Source organism: Emydura macquarii, unplaced genomic scaffold, assembly GCF_026122565.2.
Source record: "Emydura macquarii macquarii isolate MOO-44397 ecotype Brisbane River unplaced genomic scaffold, CSIRO-AGI_Emac_v2 contig_1253, whole genome shotgun sequence".
Lineage (NCBI taxonomy): Eukaryota > Metazoa > Chordata > Testudines > Chelidae > Emydura > Emydura macquarii.
In genome coordinates, this window is record NW_027131390.1 from 20,639,376 (window position 1) to 20,660,411 (window position 21,036).

The 21,036-nt window shown below is 43.1% G+C and overlaps 1 long non-coding RNA gene across 1 annotated transcript; it reads right to left on the reverse strand.

Moving 5' to 3' along the window:
- Positions 1 to 7,506: 7,506 nt before the first annotated feature.
- Positions 7,507 to 19,614, reverse strand: LOC137153192 (uncharacterized). The gene is made up of 2 exons (XR_010919717.1): positions 19,522 to 19,614; positions 7,507 to 7,799 (listed from the first exon to the last, which is right to left on the reverse strand). It is a non-coding gene; the product is annotated as an uncharacterized lncRNA (long non-coding RNA).
- Between the last annotated feature and the right edge of the window lie 1,422 nt (positions 19,615 to 21,036).

Here is a 21,036-nt window from a genome sequence, read left to right on the forward strand (position 1 = left end):
AGATTAAACCTGTTATTTCTTGTTCTACCTTCAGTCTTGTTCTACTGCCAGTGGACATGGAGAACAATGATCATGGTCCTCTTTATAACAGCCCTTATCATATTTGAAGACTATCATCAGGTTCCCCCATTTATCTCCAGGAACTGAGGTCCTAAGAAGAATATCAAATATAATGAGACTTAATAAAATCTCAAGAGTTAGCAAAAATGGTTATTACCATAAATATTTGTATTGCTATACCATTAATACATTAATGCCTTCAAGAACTGTTCGCAGTTCTTGGCTTCTACTTATTTTGCTGAATTTGTATGTAGTGGAATGAAAATGGCTATCACCTGGCAAGATGGGTTTTAATTTGAGCGAGGTGACAATTTGGTTCAAAACCATTTTTTCAACAAAAAGGGTCTTTTTCTTTAAGGAGATATTATCAATGGAAAAATCTTCATTGTGCTTTGAATCTTTTCAGCAAATCCCTGAAACCCTCAAAAAAGTCTTTTGTGAAAACAGGAAAACAATTTTTTCCCCAGATTTGGATTTCAGTTTTTCATAAAATAGACAAAACAAAAACTACTCCTCTCCCCCAAATAATGGAAAATTAAAAATAAAAACAAAATATAACCAACCTATTTCAACCAGCTCTAATGTTAATATTTAATTGTTGGATAATATTGAAGAGTATTAAATTCTAGGCAGTGTTTGCAAGAAGGCAAACAGGACAGACACACTGTCAAGCCAGTGACAGAGCTGAGCAATAGGACATGGATTAATGACACCTAGGTACATGGCACACACTGTGTGTGTGTGTTTGTGCAGTGCCTGGTGCAATGGATCCCCCATCCTGACACTCGCCCTAGGGCACACTGCTCTCTCTCTCTGATGCCTCTCTGTTCCATGCAGAACATAGGCACTTCACCACTGCCTTCCACCTTTGCCAATCTCTTGCTGCAATCTTAGTTTATGCCCTTGTCACTTTGATCGCTGTCAGTTCTGTTTCTATTGTACGTTGCTCAGGTTATCCTTGGCCTACCTCATTGTCTCTTGTGCTGGGGGCCCCCATCCACTCTCTGAGCACTACTACAACATCAATAATCATAGGCACAAGTTTTGTGAATAAAGTCACTTTACAACTCTCAGAGGAGCTCGCCAGATAAAATTCAAATCCTCCTTCCTAAAAATCTACCTCTCCCCTAGCCTCATGGGCAGAGAATGCTTTTCTTCTGACATCCAAGCTGTCAGAGTTTGACCACCTTTACATTAATTACCAAGGCCCAGATCTCAAAGGTATTTAGGCACCTAATTCTCATTGAAATCAATGGGAGTTAAGCACCTATACACCTTTGAGGATCTGGGCCCAAAAGCCTTAGATACAGTGTATTTACTATGCCCCAATGATAGTCCTGTGGAGTTCAGTTCTTTACTGTGTTACCTGGCATTAGTTTATGAAGGGTGGGATACCAGGTTTACCATTGTTTTACATATTAATGAAAGTGTATTTGCTCCCTGGACTGCCTGTTCTCATAAAAAAAAGCCCAAAGCCCAAAAATTATGGTTTTACAAGTTCAGGTTGATCCTCCTCAGAAAGGGTTCACAAATGGAACAGCATTTTCTCAGAAAAAAGTTTGTTTTACAGCGTCAAAGCAGCTGCGTTTAGAATCAAAATCGGATGAAAGGAAACAGATGAATCATGTGAAGGGCTGGAGTATAAAGGCTGGGGCACTGTTGCTTCAGAGTAAAATTGGTGCCATGGAATTTAAGAAGGTCATTTCTGCATGGATTGTCTTCGCTCGTGATTCTGTTGCTGCAGTCCATCATCTGCCTGTCTTTCTGAATCACTCCACAATGTTTTTTCATGCTGTGTTCACCCAAAATGTGAACACTTAAAAAGCATTTTTTTAAAAAGATACGAGTGCTCCAAGCCAGCCATATTGGCTTCAAGCCTGGATATTACAGGGAGGAATTTCAGTCTTGGAAACCTGACAGCATCCATGGTCTCCAGGCCCCTGGATCTTTCAAGGGGCATTAAATGTCAGTGCTCAGTTGAAACAAATCTGTTTGTGAAAGATCAAAACCAACTCATTCAAACTGTATCTCTCCCCACAAGTTTTTACAGAGTCCTACAAAAAGGACTTGGAAATAGTTTCATTTTCTCTCTCATTAGGGCATTAAAACAAATTGTCTGACAATGATTAGTCCAAAGAACTGCAGCTCTTCAGAAAGACACACCCAGTGTAGTGTCAGATTGAAGGCATTTCATATTAACTTGCTTCCATGTTCTGGCCCCCTCCGTGCTACAAATGCAGTCAGCCAAAGGACCTAGTTACACAGTTTTCCCCTCCACTGATTACAGCACTATTGCAAGTTGTCGCGTAGACCAGACTTAACCATGTTCTGTAGTCAGAGTAAAGCCTTGGACATTTACCTTGATTATGGAACACAACTGAGGTCCCATTTACTCTACAGATTAGAATGATTTGTAATGGAATATGGAGACAACACTGGTTTAACCAGGTCTTCTTCACCCAGTTGTATTTGCAATGTAGACGGGCTCTCTAGTTGATAGAAGTGACTCAATGGCAGATTGCTTAATGCTGAATTAAGAGTGGTTTCTTGGCAGGTCTGTGTGTTTTTATTCCCACATTAAGTTGTGTAGTCATTATTTACCAGCATGAAGAATGCATTTCAATCAGTTCTACCAACACAAATGATAATTTGACCAATTTCACTAAGGTCCCTGCTGTGTGAAGGAGTCAAATACTGGAGCTACAGTTTTAGGAGAAGGCTTTAAGACTAATAATTGCATTTGCCAGGCTAAGATAGGAGGAGACAACTCTCATTCCTATTTATTGTGCTGTGAGTGCCCTGAGGTTCCAATTAGCTGTCAGATGAGCATACACAGGGGTCAGATAGGAATGCTTCCCTCCATGTCTGGCATTTCACCACTAGCTAGCTGCACTTCATGACTAGCTACCTCCCCTATGTGGGATTTTTGCCTGTCGCTGAACTACTGCTGAAGGCAGGACACTGGATTAGACAGGCTATTGATCTGAGCTGGTTTAGAAATGTTTGTCTGCCCAAGCCTTACATTAGTCCAATACACTGGATCTGATCTTTGACACCTGGAGGCTCACCACACTGCACCTAGACACTGCTGCTTATAGTGAGCTGGTGACTATGGCTGAATCTGATTCTCTAGCTAAATGGCCAGTTGGTTTCTAGTACAGCAATAATACATTGTATATGGATTGTATAAGCTATTTGATTTATATCGTGTTTCCTCTAGCAGAACACACTAGCATCCTGTTTGCCTGGTTGTTCTCTGATGCAGCTGTGCTCCGGGCCAAAGGCTATAGGGATCTCTGATTCTAACGTCTTTCAAGGTCATTACAGTCATCACAGGGCAGCATCTTTCCCTGTGGCAAACATTCCCTTTGCTTTCCTTCCTCACTCAAAGAGCCTGTTTTGTGCCAGTTTTTCTTGTAAAAAAAAAATCTGTAAATCTCTGAACCATCATCTTAGTTACATATTTTCCATGCCCTTTTCACTTACTCATTTTTCTTAGTCTTGGGCTGTGACCTCATGCCATGTTGTCACAGAGACAAGCATGCTGTGAAAGAAGAGATCTGCTGTAAGCTCATAAGGTATTTAGGAATGCATTTTGCCATGTGTATGTTGGTGAGCATCTCTATACGTGTCTGAGTACATGTATGAGCATGTATACAGAATCATGTTCTTGGGCTGACATTCAGAAGGCTTCACTCTATGATGGATCCAGGAAAAAGGTGCAGCAAAGGAGTGTATTAAACAATTTGAAACGTACACATGTCCTGGTAGATCCAACAAACAAAGGTAAGATAGTGGGGATACAGCTGGGGTTCTGCAGTACAGTATTGGCACAATATGAAACTGGGGTAAGTACCAGGACCAGGGAGGGCTGGAATACGGTGATTGACATGTAGGTGTATCACACAACCCATCTTGCAGAGGCCAATAGGAAGGATGCTAAAAAGACAGCACACAGGACTTGTTGCAGGCAGGCTGGTAAACACAAAAAGAATCAAAGCTCAAATAGCCATAGCCTCCCTCACTACTTCTCTGGTCACCCTACCAGAGAACACCATAGAGGGTTACATAGGCTGCCATCAGTGGAGGAGGGTGGGGGAAGATATATGTTTGCAATATTAAATATACCCCTCACCTCCTTTCCATACAAACAACCCTGCCACAATTAAGAGCAGTCAAGCTGTAAATGTAAAAAACACACAGAGAATGCAAACCGTAACCACCTTACCTTATCTGAGTTGCATATGCTGTTCACAGTATAAACACGAAGGGCTTGTCTACATGGGGGAAAAAAAGGCCTCAGTAGCTGATGTGCACTCGCTACTGTGCGCTAACTCCCCCAGTGAACACTTATTTCTCACTAAAAATGCCTTCATGAACAGTAGTTTAATGCACTTTAGAAATGTACTAATTTAAGAGTGTCTACATGGGGAGTTAGTGTGGAGGAGCTAGTGTGCCTCCAAGTTTGGATGTATTTGGATTTTGTACAGCCATTACAGAGAGTGGGGTGGGCTGTGAAAAAGAGCTGGGTTTGAATTTCAACTTCCCAAAGTTTGGGGATGTTTGAAGCAGGGGTTTAGGATCAGGACCACGTCTCCTATAACCACAACCTCCCCAGGTGTCCTCGAGGAGACAGAATACCCTCACCATGTCAACAGTGCATTATAGGGCTCCGCTCCTGAATGGGATCTGGGGGCACCTCTGTAATAGACATACTAAATAATATTGGTAGGAAGAGCCCACTTCTGTCTGAGATCTAATAAAGGAGAAAATAACCCTTTCATTTCATGATTTATTTGTCTTTGACATGGCCGTGGGCAGAACTCAAGAGCAGTTACCATTTGATGCACAAAATGTCTAGCTTCAGTAATTTATTGTGGGCTTCCCATGTTGTGGGGAGGATGCAATACTCAACATGGCATAAGAGCTAAAAAGGGTGGGCCAAGGACAGGAAACGTGGCTTAGACAGAAGCATGAAATGGCAGCAAAAGCCATGGCAAAGTGGAACTGGGGTCCCATGTTGAACGGATGGCCTGTGGCCCAGGCCCCACCTCACCTTCCTCCCAAAAGCGCAATCGTATGTGAAAATTTTTATCTAGTTGTGAAACAAGCTGAAAATAGCAGAACACTTCCTTTCCTTGTGCTATATTGGGCCTTCCCTGTAGACAGCATCAGTACAGCTTCGCCGAAAAGGACATTAGTGTGCAAGAGCAACGGACGCAGACAAGGAGACAGCTCAATGGTGGAAGTGATGGCTTCCTGGATCCTTCATGACACAGGAGAGTTTCCCTCTTCTTCCATGACTGCAGCGAGGGCTTTGACAGGTTTCTAATGAAACAGTGATTAATTCATGATTCATAACTCTGATTCATGACACTTCTTGGGCTGGGAATGGGATAGTTTGCATTCCTAGCACGCCTGCATTCTGGGTGAGCTGTAATTTTCTTGTATCATTTATTCGGTTAGATAACATTCATGTTTTCTTGCTTTTTGGATAGTGTCACATGGGTTGAGATATTCTCTTCCTCCGTCTTACTCATCTGTCCTGTCAATGTCTACCCCCAGCTACCTGCACAGTCGAATCCAAGCTGGCGGCCTGCCTACATTTGTGTCTGACTGTTATTTAGTAAGACCCAGCTGGTAAATGCGTCAGAAACAGTGGGCAGAATTAGCCATTGCCAACGGGGAAAGGAAATCTGCAAGCTTGAGCCAGCTGGCACAGAACAGTTATTTCCCAAACCAAGAAAGGCTCCATGTTGCACTGAGGGCGGGTCAGGCAGGAGGAGTTGTGTGCGTGAATGCAAGCCTGTACTGTCCTTCAGGTTACAGAGGTCAGAGCTGCAAAAGGTCTCCGTACTGTCACAGGTAAAGAATTCAAGTCCACACAAGCCCTAACTAACCAGACTGGTTGGTCATTTCCTTTTCTATGACAAGAGAGGCAGGGTGCCTCCTGGGACCCTCCGCAGTCTCTCTCCCTCCTGAATCTAAGAGTGCTTCAGATGCATAATTCTTCTGCTAGGGACACCTACTTGAATCACAAACACCCCAAGATTAAAATCTTGCTGGCACTGCCCTGAGACATGTGAGAAATCCTTCCCTATTATTCAAAATTCCCACTCCCTCCATGTGCGCAGGTTTCTCAGAGCCCTCTGCTGAGGCAGCTCTTGGACCCTAAACTTTCCCAGCTGGCCTGATTTAGTTTGGCTAGTCTTCTGCTCTCCTTTGTACGGAGTTGCTCTTGTAAAAAGGGTCAGTTGGGAATTGCGCAGTCCCCTCTTCCCAGGCTCAGGTAGATATCCACAGCCTGTTGTTTCAACAACAGCTTTAACACATCTTAGTTAGGATGTTTGGGGCCTTTTGTTAGAATAAACTCCTTAGGGTAGGAGTGTAGCAGTGTAAATCAAGCACAACTACTGATTTAAATGGAGTTACTCTGGAGTAATCGATGGAGCATAAGGAGTTGCTTGTGTAAACTGGTATAACAGACAACATAATTCATGTCCTGATTCTCCTCTCACTTGCACCAGTATTAATCAGGAATAACTCCACTGAGGTCAATGGAGTTACTTATACCAGTTTTACACTTCTAGAAGAAGAGAGCTGAACCCAGCAACTCCACATGTAAGATTATTTGTGGATGCCTGTTCAGACTGTCCATGTCTTTTTTTATGGTCAGAGGAAAAGATGAAAAATTAGATTTCTTTTCCATGACCTGCCCAGAACTTCTCCTGTAAAACCCTACAACTACTGCAATTACCAAGGTCCTGAAGCACCAAAGTCATTGTATTGTATTTACTCCCTGGGAGAGGGGCAATATGATGGAGAAAAGTAAATGTAAAAGGAATGATGCATCTCCAATGAATAAAATGGGACAGACTCAGCTCTGCTATAAGCAGAGATGCAACTCTACTGAATTTAGTGGAGTGTGATTTCTTACACCAGGGTGAATTTGAGTCAGCGTAAGGAGTGGAAACTAATGAACAGTGGCGTAGTGGTAAAAAAAGTGCATAAACTCACCTACGTATTCCTCACATAAGAAGTGGATAAAGTCAGTTTATCCACATTTACCCTCAACTACACTACTGCTGCTGGTGTACTCCAGTGGGGGACCTGGCTGCATGAGATTCACAGTCCTACCCACAAGACTGTGGCTTTGGATAGCATATTGCATAGGGTGACATGCCACAGTTTGTCAGCTAGAGAATGTTAGAGAGAATGGGTTGTTCATAACCTACCCCTTGTCAGCATCAGTGAGCTGTGCAATGAATGGCTCCAAATGCTAAAATATTCAAATATGTTTGGATACAAAGTCTTCATCAGGAGGGTGTGTGAGAGGTCTGCTTGTGATAGGTGGTGTGTGTTATGTATGTTCAGATACTTAAAATATCTCTGGCTGGAGGCAGTCTGTGAATGTCAACCAAGTCAAACAGCTCCAAAACACTCCAAAACAGTGGAATACTTTATTAGGACACAGGATTACAAGTCACCAAGCATCTGATTCTCTCTCTAGGGGATATGAATAACTCACACCAGGCTTCTCTCTCCTCAGTTCTAATTAGATTGTCTCTACTAACATTTTTATACCACACTCGAAGCATGGTGAGAAAGAGGTTGATTTAGAGATGGATCCAGTCCAAAAGCCCAGAGTTAGACACCCCAAAAGCTTTGGGGAAATTTGGATCGGAGTTCAAGCTGTGGAGCTTGGGCCAATTTCTGATTCAACTAATCTTCTTTGAAGTCTGAGGAAGAGAAGCATAAAACAAAGGGTTAAAGTAATGTGGAAAAGGATGGCCAGTGTCATGCTATGATGATGCAGGAAACATTCCTGTTTTTCCATGGAGAAAACAAACTAAGTGAATTGGATAAAAAATTTCACATTAAAGAGATATAAATCTGCAGCTGGTATATTTTTATTTTCTTTTAAACACACCTCAAACGACCAGCCCCTGCAGCAGCCCTGAAGCTCTGCTTCCTCCAGAGCTTTGCAAAGATGTGATGTTTGTTTGAAGGGAAAGTCAATCCTGGCTAAATGATGTCACCCTCCCTCCCCTGGAGCAAAATGATTTTTCTGCTTCAGAAGCTGACACACTACACTGCTCACTGAAATAGCTCTCAGATACAAGTCACAACATGGGGGTGGGGTATCTATTAGTGAGCATGGCACATGCACCCTCTCCCTCTCCCCCCCCCCCTGCACAACACCCCCGCCATCCTCCCCCATATCCTCCTCTTTCACAAATACACATTTCCCCCTGCCTTTTGCACAGACACCGCTCCCATCTCTCATACTCTCTCACATACGTGCCCCTCCCTCTCTCTAGAGCATATGCCGAGAAAGAGGCATTTCCTTTTATTGTCCATACAACGGTTGTTAGCCACACCCATCTGCCATTTATTTGGTACAACCACATGTGAAATAGATGTAGTCCTGCTGAGGGGCACCCTTTGACAGCACTGGAGAACAAAGTCCTCTTTGTCAGTGATTTCCAAACTGTGGACTATGGTCTTCTGCCACTCCAGAGAATGAAACATGCAGAGAACAGCACAGTGAGGGACTGGGGTGTGGGAGGGTTTAGCTCCCTGGCCAGGGGTCTGCAGGCTGAAGGTTAGAGAACTCCTGCGCTCTTTATCATCAGGGCAGGTACAACACAGGCAGCAGCAACAGAAGCTTCTCCCAGTCACCCACTACCCTGACAACTACCTCATCTCTGACCTGGAGGGACCATAGGTGAGGGCAAGGATTTCACTCTCCATGGACTGCACACTTCTCAACAGAAAGGCCAAGGGAGGCAGCTAGCTCCGACTGTGGTAACTGTAGACTGCTCTGAGACCACTAACTCATTTCACACAGGCCACCAAACAGCAAGAGGGCTGGCGCCTCAGCCGCTGCAAGTAGGTCAATAAGGTCTACAGCAGTATGCACTATGAGGACTGGACTTAGAATGTCCTTTTAAAAGCATATACTTTGTGGGGGAAGCTACCCTGCAGAAAGTTATTTTCAGATCATGATGATGGACACATCACCCCAAGGATCTGATGTTTTCAGATTATGATATTGCACATGTTCTTAAGTAAATCAATTCTCTCCTCTCTGAAAAGAAAATCCCATTGTGCGCGCAGTTTTCCTATACTGTTGGGAAGCACGACTTATCTTACAACAATCAGTGTCAGATGTCTAGTGGCGTTTACTACAACTTTCCTGAAACGACTGTCTCAGAACTGTTCAGAGAAACCGCTCTTCCTTAGTAACCAGAGAGGAGCTATTGCTAGTTATCTTCAAGTTCTATTCGATTTCCTTCCAATATTGGTCCCAATGACAGACAAACCCAGAAGAAGTCATTATTTAGAGGATAGTGGTGACTACTGACCCCAACCAAGAATGGGGCCCCATTGTGCTAGGTGCTGTACAAATACATAGAAAGAGTGTCCCAGTCTCCAAGAGTCTACAGACTAAATTGACAAAGCAGAGGAAGGGTGGCGCAGGAAAGAGAAGCACAGGGAGGTGCAGTAGTTTGTCCAAGGTCATACAACAGGTCAGTGACAGAGCTGTGGACAGAACCCACTTCTGACTCTCAGTTGCATGACAGCTGCCTTGAAGCTACTATGTAAAAGTACAGACGGACTCAGGAAGGAGCATGATCTCAGGGCTGAGACCGGTCTTTATCCTGCCACCATCCTCTCCTCTTTGTCTGTTTTGTTTGATATATTTTGCAGGGGATTAATGCCCAGCTGAGATAAAAAGGAATGAAATCCTCTTCCCTCGGTCTTCTATTGTGTACGGCTCCTTCCTGAACTTTGAGATGGCAGCAGCAGCAGGAGGAGGAATGGAATAAAAACCAGGCCCAAAGTTTGAACTGCTGAAACTTTACGAAAGCCATGAAAACAAAATGTACATGGCAAAGCTGATTGTCCCTGGGTGATGGTTTTAATAGACAAAGTTGGAATCACTATCACTTCCTGCACATTAAGATCCCTCTGAGACGTCTACGTCCTGAAAGATAAAACAGGGATGGGGCAGGAGGAAACAGGAGTATTTTGTAATGAATTGAAGGCTACAGAGACTCTCATTGCTATTCCCTGGAAATGCCAGGATGCTTCCCACATTCCTAGTCCAAGAGGAAATTGAACTGCTTTTGGAGAGTGTTTAGCACAATGGGATCCTGGTCCATGACAGGGGTCCTAGGCACTAAATACAAATACTAACCACCCCCCATGCAGCCACCACTTGATAAATATGAACATGCTTAAGCAATTTCATGTGTTCAAGGGACACAAACATATTGTGGCTAGTGTTTGTGTTTTAACATTTTGTGTCAGATCCTCAGCTGGTGTCAGTTGACATTGCCCCAATGATTTATCAGTTCCATTTCTGTCACTGTGCTGCACACTGGGGCTTCTTAGTGTTGACAGCCACAGCAGGAATAGGACTCGTATCCGATAGCTCTAAAAAACACAAAGCCCCTCCAATGGGAGCTAAATGGAGAATCTCCGCTGGCTGTTTACAGTAAAGGGTCTGAGTCCCACAATGAGGTTGGACATCTCTCTGGGAAGAGCCTGCAGATGCCCCCTCTCATGCACTTGACAGTTTGAAATTACAGTCCATTTTGATAGCTGGTTCTCACAGCTGTCAGGTAAAGATGTTGTTGGGTCCAAATATACACCTGCAAGTATTGAAGATTCTGATTCCTGGGACACCTGTGGCTATTCTACTCTACGGAAGACATTTGGAATGAGCTTCTGTGGCAGGAGGAACTAAATACTCTTCCCCACAAACATCCTCCACCAGGGAGCCTGCTGGAATAGCTGCACTGGAGATCAGAGGAGGGAAATGGATGCAAACATGTGCCTCAGAAAGAGAAATATTTGTTGTTGTGCCAGATTACCCTGCAGGCAGCTTTAGGCCAGCCTGTGGCCTTCAAGCTGAAGCCGACGTATTAATCTGTATCGCTAGCTGCCTGCTGGGGCACATGTGCATCAACAAAAGGAGACCTACCACGCAGGAAGCATTCGAATAACTGCAGGCATAATCTTTAATTTCCCTAGCCATTAGATGGGGTGCGCGCGCGCACACACACAAGCCCATTATCAAATGATGAGTCTTTCCACTAAGCTCAAGGGGCTTTGATGCTTAGGGGCTCTTAGAAAGTGTGCAGACACACGTATTTTCTTCTGGATTAATTGTTTAAACAAGCAGGGCTATTTAGGTACCTGGCCAGAGGACTTTATAAGAGTAAATAAGCACATTATGCATAAACCCAAATCAGAAGTCAATGAATTCAGACCCATTTATGAATAATGCTATCTGCACCTTTAGGTGCCTAAATATCTTTGTGAATCTGGCTCTTGGTGCTCCCTCGCTCTCGGATATGGATGGGAACAAAGTGAAAAAAGGGTGATTTTGGTTTCTCACTTCGGTGTGCACGAGGGAAGCTCTATTCAGAAAATAAAAGCGGAACCTTTGTCCCAAATTCACACTAGAGCCAAAACTTTGAGTTCAAAGTGTGTGTCAGTACCCAGGACAAGGGCTCATTCATTCTGCTCTAGCCTGTGCATAGCTAGAGCTCAGAGATTTATATTGATTTACCAAATGATCTAATAAAATAAACCTACGTAAGCTATAAAACTAGAAGGGGGAGGGGAAGCCAATTTTTGGTGAAAAATTGATGAATTTTTATTTTTTTTTAAACCATCCAAAAATCCTCAAGATTTCAGCCAAGAAATCATTTTTTTCAGAAACTTTAGATTTGGAAATGTCACCATAGTGTCTTACGGGAGTTGTAGTTTGGGGGCCTTCTATTCTCATTGTTCTCTGGACATTGTCCTCTCTGCCTGGACTACTACTCTCAGGATGCACCAGTCTCACTGTTCTTACTGAGCTGCATGATGCATTATGGGATATGTAGTCCAGGTAACAAACCTTACATATAGAAGAAAATGGGGGCATGAGGCCTCAGAACTACATTTCTCATGAAGCACTGCAGTAGTATTACTGAGTCAAGATTTCTTTTTTGGCCAGCCTTCCTCTCACCCCCGCCCCAATTTTGGAATGGTTTCTTCCCCTCCCCCAAAGAAAATCTTAAGTTTTCCATGGAAAACATGATATTTTTCATGAAAGATCTGTAGCAGAAAAATCCCAGTTTTCCCATACAAAAACTGTTTTTGTAGTAAAGTTTCTGGACTAGCATTATATAGTTTCCATGCATTCCCCCCTCATAATTTGAACTATTCTGTGACATTTGGATAATTTTTTCATTTCCATTATTTTAAAAATGTTTGCATCTTGAAGTTCTGACCTTGTACAGAGAAAATGCTATGATAAGTTGTTCCCCAGAGGAGTTCCTGGTTTGTAGGAAAAATCAGGAATCTTATGGTTCTCCTAGGATTCTCAGCCAAGTTCTTCAGACTCCAATTCTTTTAAATAGGTTTGTATTAGAGATGGGTGTGAAGCACTGAGCTCTGGAAACACTGGAATCCAGATCACAACCCAAATCTTGGAACCCGAGCCTCTCTGTAGTTCTGATCAGTATCCAAATTGAACCTCATATCCAGCCCTTTTAAGGTTTGCCCATGGAGATTGTATAAGTGCAGGAGCAACGTGTGTGATCAGATGAGTTTCCTCCTGCTCCTGGACTTCCCAAAGCAGTTTAAAAACCTCACTTGAAAAGTAGCCCCTCATGTTTCCTTGAGAATAACTCTGTCAGCAAAAAGTGATGAAGTACTGATTTAAAAAACAAAAAAACAAAAACAGCACATGGACTCTACAAGGCAAAAAAGCCAAACAAACTAAAAACTCATTCACAGGGTGTGCTCTGGGTGAGCAGATGTCCTAGCAGCAATCAGTTTTTTAAAGAATGCTGTTCCTTTCTGCCTCCAGCTTGGGGCCTCTCATTCTGTCACCTTTGAACAATATTTTAGCAGGTGCAGGGCTTTTCCTGTGCTTATTATTGTTGTTGAGAATGTGCTGGGAAAGGACTGAATGAAATATTTATGCATTTACCTGCTGTGGGACAGGACAATAATGCTGAGCTGAGCTTGGACTGTAGTATTAATACTCAGGACACAGCAACTTGGATTTTGATACCACATTTAGCTGATACTTTGCCTCATGTTCAGAGTTTGCAGTTCCAGATTCAGTTTTATTTTATTAGTATTTAAGATCCTTCATGGTTCAACTCTATCCTATGTAGGCAAAATAGCATGTGTACAGTATACACAACCATCTCAGCTCATTACTGTCCGTCACCACTTTGTCACTGGTTTCCTTTCATCTTATTTTTGCATTCTGCAGTTCAGATTACCTTGTGATCTTAAAATCTCAGAAGCTTAAATAGGGGTCCTATCCTGGAAACCTTACTCACATGAGCAAATCTTAGACATGGTTTCATTGATTTGCTGGATTGGGAAAGCTGAGCTAGGTCAGTACTTGAATGGGAGATTTCCAAGAACCATTTAGAAGAAAAGTTGGTGATTCTGCAGTTGGCTCATTTCCTCTGAGCTAGTCTTGAGCCAACATTTAGCGTGATTCTACTCTACACTATGTTGCTGGAGATGCCATTTTTCATACAAAGGTGTAAAGTTGTAGTGTTAACATTTTTTATAATTAAAAGACAGTGTAGCACTTTTCACAAGTATAGGCATGTGTTAACCCCAGTGTTCTGTTGGACAAAGTCCCACTTTGTCTAATTCAGTTGATCAAGAACTCCCTATTCAGGTGGATACAGGATTATGCATCACTGTTACATAGTTTGCTCAAGAGCTTGTACTGGTCCCCTGACTCTACCAACATTATTTTGGGTGTTCACAGCCACTCTTACCTTAAAGATGAATTGCTCTCAATATATTTTTCTGGAATGTTAGACTCCAGACTTACTTCAGGAGCAGACACATAGGTCTTATTATTCAACTGATTTTCTTCTTTCACAGAAGTCTTCATTGTGGCAGATGTGAGAGTGAAAAGTTCCTCACCCCATTTGTTTGAGTTCAGGTGTGTTTTGAATGTGATTCCAGGGCCACGCTGAGGTCTTTGTCTATTTGTGAACAGCTTGATTCCCAATTTTTAAGGCTAGATAGCAAATCATTACATTGTGTGGTACTCTGCCTTAGCAAGCTAGTCCCTGAACCTGTTATGAACAGAACAAGTTCTTCTTGCCATAGATGCATACAGCATGTAAGCTTGACCTCTCTTTTCCAGGGATGCATGCTAGAAGGGGGAAATATTGCAGTTGTTCTCACTAGGGCACTGGGAGTGGGTGTATGAGCAATCAAATCAAAAAACAGACTCAGTGCAAAAAAACCCTGCATCTCACTTAGTCTCTGTCACAACTTATCTGTACGCCTCTACCATCTTCCTGGACAGAAGGTGTTAGGCACACTCGTATGCACATCAGTTTCCTCTGCTGATAGAACTAGGACATTTGTTAATTTCAGTCCAAAGAGCATTTGGTTATACGTCTCTATAGATGGGATGGTCAACTTGCTCCTGTATGCTACATAGATCTGCCAGCAACTTCAGCCAAAGTTCTCAGCCACCTTTGAGGCCATATACTCATCGTACTGATATTCCTATCCCCCCCCCGAAAGCTGCTACATATCTCATATGATTGAGAACATAAGGAATGGTGTTATACTGAAACCCTTCCTCATCTGAATCATTGCATTGACTTCAGCGATGGTGCATTGACAGAAGCAAATAGAGCTGCAGCAGTGGACCCAACAATAATGTTATCACAAAGACCAACACCAGGAGTTTAGTGGTTTTAACTAGTTATCAGCATTTTGCCTAGTTTTAACACAAGTTTCATATAATGCTGTGCACATGATATTTTACTGATTCCCCCAGCTTTAGGCTGAAGCTAGCTAGGGCACAGCCAGGTTAAAAGGGGCTCCTCCTAGGCCTGGAACAAGCCTCCTTGGATGCCCTATGGGCAGATACTTGCAGCCTATGCTTACCTGAGTAGCTCCATTGAAAGCAGGGGGATTATGCACATTAAGGGCTGCAAGATCTGGCCCACCATGACAATGGTTATTAGAAGGCACAGAACTTTAGAGTTCTATTCCTCCCCACTCCGCAAGCTTAGTCTAATTCAGAGAAATGAAATACGCATGAGAACAGATAAAACTAGCTTAGTTTCATGTATTTAATGACACAAAAAAACCTTAAGGTCATGACATGTGCCATGGCAGTACAGAGGATCAGTATAGGGAGAAGTGGGTTTTAAGGAGCAAGACCATTCTCTAACTTTAAGCTTTTATACAACCTTAATACACCAGTTAATATTTGTCTGGCTAAAGAAAGTCAAGGAGAGGACTTGATTTCAATTAAAATGGATTACAAGCAAAGAGGGAGAATTTTATTTACATGACATTTATTTTGTTGGTCATCCTAAGGTCAAGTCTTAGATGACCAAAATGTTCTTTTAAAGTAAAACCTATTTAAAGAAAAAAAAAAAATCACATTTGCGGCCCACAGTGCAAGACTAGACCCTTTTTACCTCTCCCCCCCCTTGGGATACAACTGCCAGGTATCTCAGAGCAAGCTTGCCCACTGCTAGTTTCTTTCCTCTGACTTTAATTGACATTTCCCTCTCCACAGTGAAACCTGGGGGAGACACTACATCTATTATAGCCCATCTACAGTTTCAGTCAGAGGAGGCAATGATGCTAGAAAACAGCTCTCATGCTGTGGCAGCATCATACCACATCTCAGACTAAGTTTGACAGAACCAGAGACCGATACTTCCCTCAAATAAGCCTGGCCGTGGTCTATCAGCCCTTAGTCTGACCCAGTATAACAATTCCTATGAGAGGACCAGTACTGAAACAGGAGACACTTCATCAGAAGTAGATGGTTTTACGACCATCATTTACATAAGTGACATTTCCTATTCATTAAAATTTGACAAAGTGCCAAATTCTACATCCACAATAAATCAGGGCCATGTTTTCTAGAGGGGCTCACCCTGGCCTCTACCTGCAATTCAGGTAGTTTAAAGCCTACATACAATTATCAGCAAATGCAAGGGAGCTGCGTGCCTGAAGTTGCAAGGGTAATTGGTGTGTTATGCATGTATGTGTTTATTTTTACAGTGCCCAAAAGGGTGCAAAGCACTTTGCAGCACAGATGTAATGACTAAGGTTAAGATAAGTAGGAGATAAGTAGGAAAAATACAGTTGATGAAGACTATTTGAAATGTGTATTATGGAACAAGTCTATGCTTCATTAATAGCAAAGGTCATGCCCATATCTGCCATGTGTCTGAGAAAAAAAGATTGAGTTGTGTACTAAACCATTGGTTTAGAAGCAGAAGCACACACACAGCGCAAGGCAGCCAAAAAATGGTTAGAGATGTTGAATGTCTAAATGTTTTGGCAAAGGCTCTTTAGCACAGTGATTCATAACACTTGTTTGCCAGTCAAACTGTTACAAGCAAGTTGTCTTGGAAACCAAACAAGTTTAGTATTAGGTGACAATTACTTAACAGGTGTTTTTCATTTCTCCCAAGCAGAATGCTGCTGCCTAAGCTGCCCCACCAAAACCCAGTTAGCATCTCAGCTTTTTCTAACCGAGAAGGTTTTCCTTGCTGCTGAATGGTTCTCCAAAGGTATGAGTGATAGCACAAAAGTAGGGAAGAATTTAGCCTGTTGTCTCAAATCTCCTAGAAGATCTGTAATTAAGAAGTGCTGGATCACCAAGCTTCATCTAGGAATGATTCCTGGTGGCAGAGCAGATGCACCATGATAGAGGCAAGCACTATAGAAGCTTCAGCAGCTAGCACCTGGTGTGTGTGTGTGTGTGTGTGTGTGTGTGTGGGGGGGGGGTCCTCCAACATGCGCTTCTCTAACACTGCACTGCTCCCGTAACCCAGGCACTGCCTCTGAGATCCACTGCCCTCCCTCTGGCTTCCAACTTCAACAGAATCTGCCCCAGATGGCTATCCATTATCTCCAAGCAGCAGCAGGTTTATCCGGAGATTTGCCACACAACCCCATGCTGACATATCACCACTCAGTGCACTCATTACAACTTTGCTGGTTTCTCAGGCCAAATTCATCCCTGGTGTGAGTGTTGCCAATTTCTGGACAGAGCCCTGAGCCAGCACTAGCCACAGGCTCAACACAGGAGCAAGGTGGTTGGCCTTGGGGAGAGGCAGATTCCTGCCTTGACCTTTAGAAGAGAGGCTATCAGTAATGTAGGAATAGTGACTATGGCTGAAAGGCAGGGTTTGAACCTCTGCCTTTTACCTAACTAAACTGGAGACATCTGCCTTCCAGTTACTCAACCCATCCCAAGAAAAGAGATACAGTTCAAAGCTATCTTTGAAACTCTTTTCATTACTTCTCAAGAAGGGGGACAAACACCAGAATGATGGCCTACCCAATGCCAGAAGCATCTCTAAGGGCTTGTCACCATGAGAAAGTTACACCTATATAACTTGAATTGGCTTTTTAACTGATAAGTTAAATCAGTGCAAGAGGATAGGTGGACATTTCACTGTAGGAGTGGGTTATTTCAGTTGAATTAAGCCTGTAGCTTAATTGTTCCTAAGGCTCATCTGAAATAAACCACTCTAAATAGTGAAATAAGGCCCCAGTACTGCAAACACAACTATGTGATTAACTCCACTGCTGTTCTATTGAGTACCATGAGCTGTCCCATTGATGACAAGTTAAGCACATGCTTAAGTGTTGCAAGAGTGGAGCCCTGGAGTGTCCACAGAACCTTTTGCATTGGTTTAACTACATCAGTTTCAATTCACACCTTAAGTCATACAGACACAGTTGTCTTGGGTAGACAAGTCCTAACCAGAGAACTTCATTGAACCCAAATCCAAAAACCTGTGCCTTGTATATTCGGAGATTCTGTGACAATAGACTGTGCTGCAGATTCTACTACTGGCATTCTTCAGCAAAATTTAAAGGAAAACATATCTGAGAGTCAGGTCTTACATTCAGGTCACACTCAAAAAGCTAATAGCTGCAGTGTTGCCTGGAATCTTTATATAGATGGAAGAATGGTTCTGAGAGAGAAATGTAGTGCCAATTTACATTAGATGTATGTTCAATCCAAAACCTAGTGATGGCAGAATAAGTGTCAGCACTGTTAACTATTTAACTAGCCAATGTGATCATCCATCATCGCTGGATGCAGTAGTAGATACTGGGGCAAGCAGTAGTTGTGAGGGGACTAAGGGTTCAAGTGCTTCAGTAAGTTTCAAGTTCTCTCTGACCCAGAGAGAGAGAGAGATCCCCCTCTCCATTGCCACATGCTTCAGCCAACCAACCATACCTTCCCAAGACCCAAAAGCCCAACATATTCCCTATCCATCTGCCAAAACCTTCCCCCAGACAATTTCTGTTTATATGACTACTTATGACAATTTCCTTCAATATCCTTGGAAGACTTAATTGAATTACATTTAAGTACGTTTGGGGTCCATTATATTAATGGAGTGATGTGTATTATTGTGGGCCAGACATTGTATTTAATTCCATGTGGGAAGATGAATACAGCTCTCCACAGGAACTAACAACAATGGGGGGGTGATTAGGCAAATTTACTCAGGTTGCAACACCACCAGAGAAATATCACCACCTGGAGATGCTCTCCCCTACTTGTTCAAATTGAATTTTCCACATGCCAACAGCCAAAGAAAGGCCTTTTGGATAAATAGGCCAAGTTTAAACTGACTCAAGGTCTTCTGTCCTATCCAGTAAGGAGATAAGACCTTCTGTTAAGGGAGTTCCCACTCCTTCCCAGGAAGGATTGGAAGTACATCAGTTTACTAAGGCCCCATAAAAAGGATAGGTGATCTCTGTTAAGGTTTTAATATGCATATAGGAACTTTCAGTGTCTTAAAATATTTTCTCTGTAATGCTTTTATCTTAAGGAAATGCATGCTTCCTTATAATGAGCTAGGTGGCGATTTATAACTGCTGCAGTTGCCTTGTTCATATCCTTCAAGGAGGAAGTAGTGTGCAGGCACCTAGCTAGTTTAAGCAGTCTGGTTTGCTGGGAACACTTTAGCATAGGAAGGGAATTATTCAGCCTGGAATAACCCCACTCAGGAGGGAGGGACATGCAGGTCTCAGCCCAGAGGAAAGGACAGCAAAGGAGCCAGGAGCATCCCCTCCAGGGACCCATGAAGAAGAATATAGGTGCAGTTGCCCTGAACTCTGACAGTGTAGCTGAACATTACGAATACACAACTCTGAAATACAGTTGAACCACACTTTGCATAGTTCAAGACAAATAACAGGGGAAAAAACCTCAAGTAGAGCATAAGAGTTCACAGGTTTGATTGAAGCAGTTCCCCACACAGACCCTGGGCAGAGGATCCCTGCAACAGTCTTATTAGGCCCAACAGGCTTCTCCCAGCCAGTACAGTCCCCTCAATCTCTTTATAATAAAAGAAAGAAAGCCCCATGAAGAAAACAAATTCAGTAGTCCCATAGCAAGCCTACCTTCTTCCAGAGAGCTCTAGCAGTGAACAGCCTCTGCAGAAGGGCTGGGCTAGTCCTTTCCTCACAAAACAGGAGCCATTCTCCTCACTAGCCACTCAATTAGCTCTTTTCCTTTGAACTGCCCTTTCATTACCTGACAGTGAGGGCAGGTGCAGTGGGGTAGGGCTGAGGAGGCCCACAGCAGCTCATTAACCCTTGCTGGCTCAGTGGGGGGTTGATATATGCCACCACCCCAATGAAGACTGAAAATTTTGGGCCAGCATAAAATAAATGGAATTTCATCTCAAATTCAGTCACACAAGGAATAGGGTGCTGGTTACATAGCTCATTTTCATTGGTAATTCAGCAAAAACCTCCACTTCATTCATTTACTTGGAGTTGCCACAGAACTCATCCTGAAGTGCCAGAAAACCCAGGAGGTCTGGCTGCAGACGGTATGTCCAGCTTCCTACAGGGTATATGGGGCTTTGCTCAAAGCTTGCTCCTCTCACTGTGTAAGCGTCACACTTGGCCAAAGCCCCAGTGATGCCTGTTGCTTGGATTGAGAACTGCAATTCAGTTCCAAACCACACTGGCTCCTCAGGGTGGCTTCCAAAAGCATGCATGCAGGGAAAGAATGAACCATATGTCTCAGGGCTGCCAGCCTATCCATCCCAGCTCTTCCCAGCTCCATTTTGGTATGTGGCCCAGGATATTCTCAGACAGTTCTCAGGAGCTGGAGGCGGTACAGCTGGAGACTATGAGCCATAGCTAGAAGCTTTAAAATGGATCCCAGACATCCTCAAGCTAGAGCAAAATAGTCTAGTTGGTTCTACAAGCTGAGCGACCAATTAAACCACTATAGTATTGGGTCCTCAAGGTACAGAGGGACTCAGGCTCCCATTAGATTGTTTACTATAGCAGCATGTCTCAATGGTTCAGGACCCCACAGTGCCACCATGAGATGGCATTGCAATGACACATCCTGATGTGACTTCACCTCAATGCCTGCCCTCAGCTAGCTTAGAGCACATGACATCTTTGAAAGTTCTGTTCTTTCCTCCTCCTCAGTCAGGGCTCCTGTAATCCAGGCGTGTTGCTGAGGACACACAGTTTTGCAGAACTTGGCTTCCTGATTTCCATTCACCAAGCAATATCATCCAGCAACCCCCAGCTGCATTTCAAAGCCATGAGGCCAGAAATGGCAACTGGGCTTCCAGCAAACAGAAACAAGACAGCCAAACAATAACCTGATCACTGCCAGTGACTAGAGTGACCATGGGCAAGAGACAACAGACACCTCTGTGCCTTCTCCAGATGGTGGCAGCAGAATATGTGCATTTTGCTTTCAGGTAAAAAAAAAAAACCCATTCTAAATCTTGGTAAAAAGGAACTGGTTCATTTGTTATTTATTTATGTATTATAATAATTATTTATTCCCCTAATCAATTAATTGAATAAAAAAGGGAAATTAAATTGAACTTTCATTTAACTGGAGCTGCCACAGAACTCAGCCTGATCTGGAAAAGCATTAAA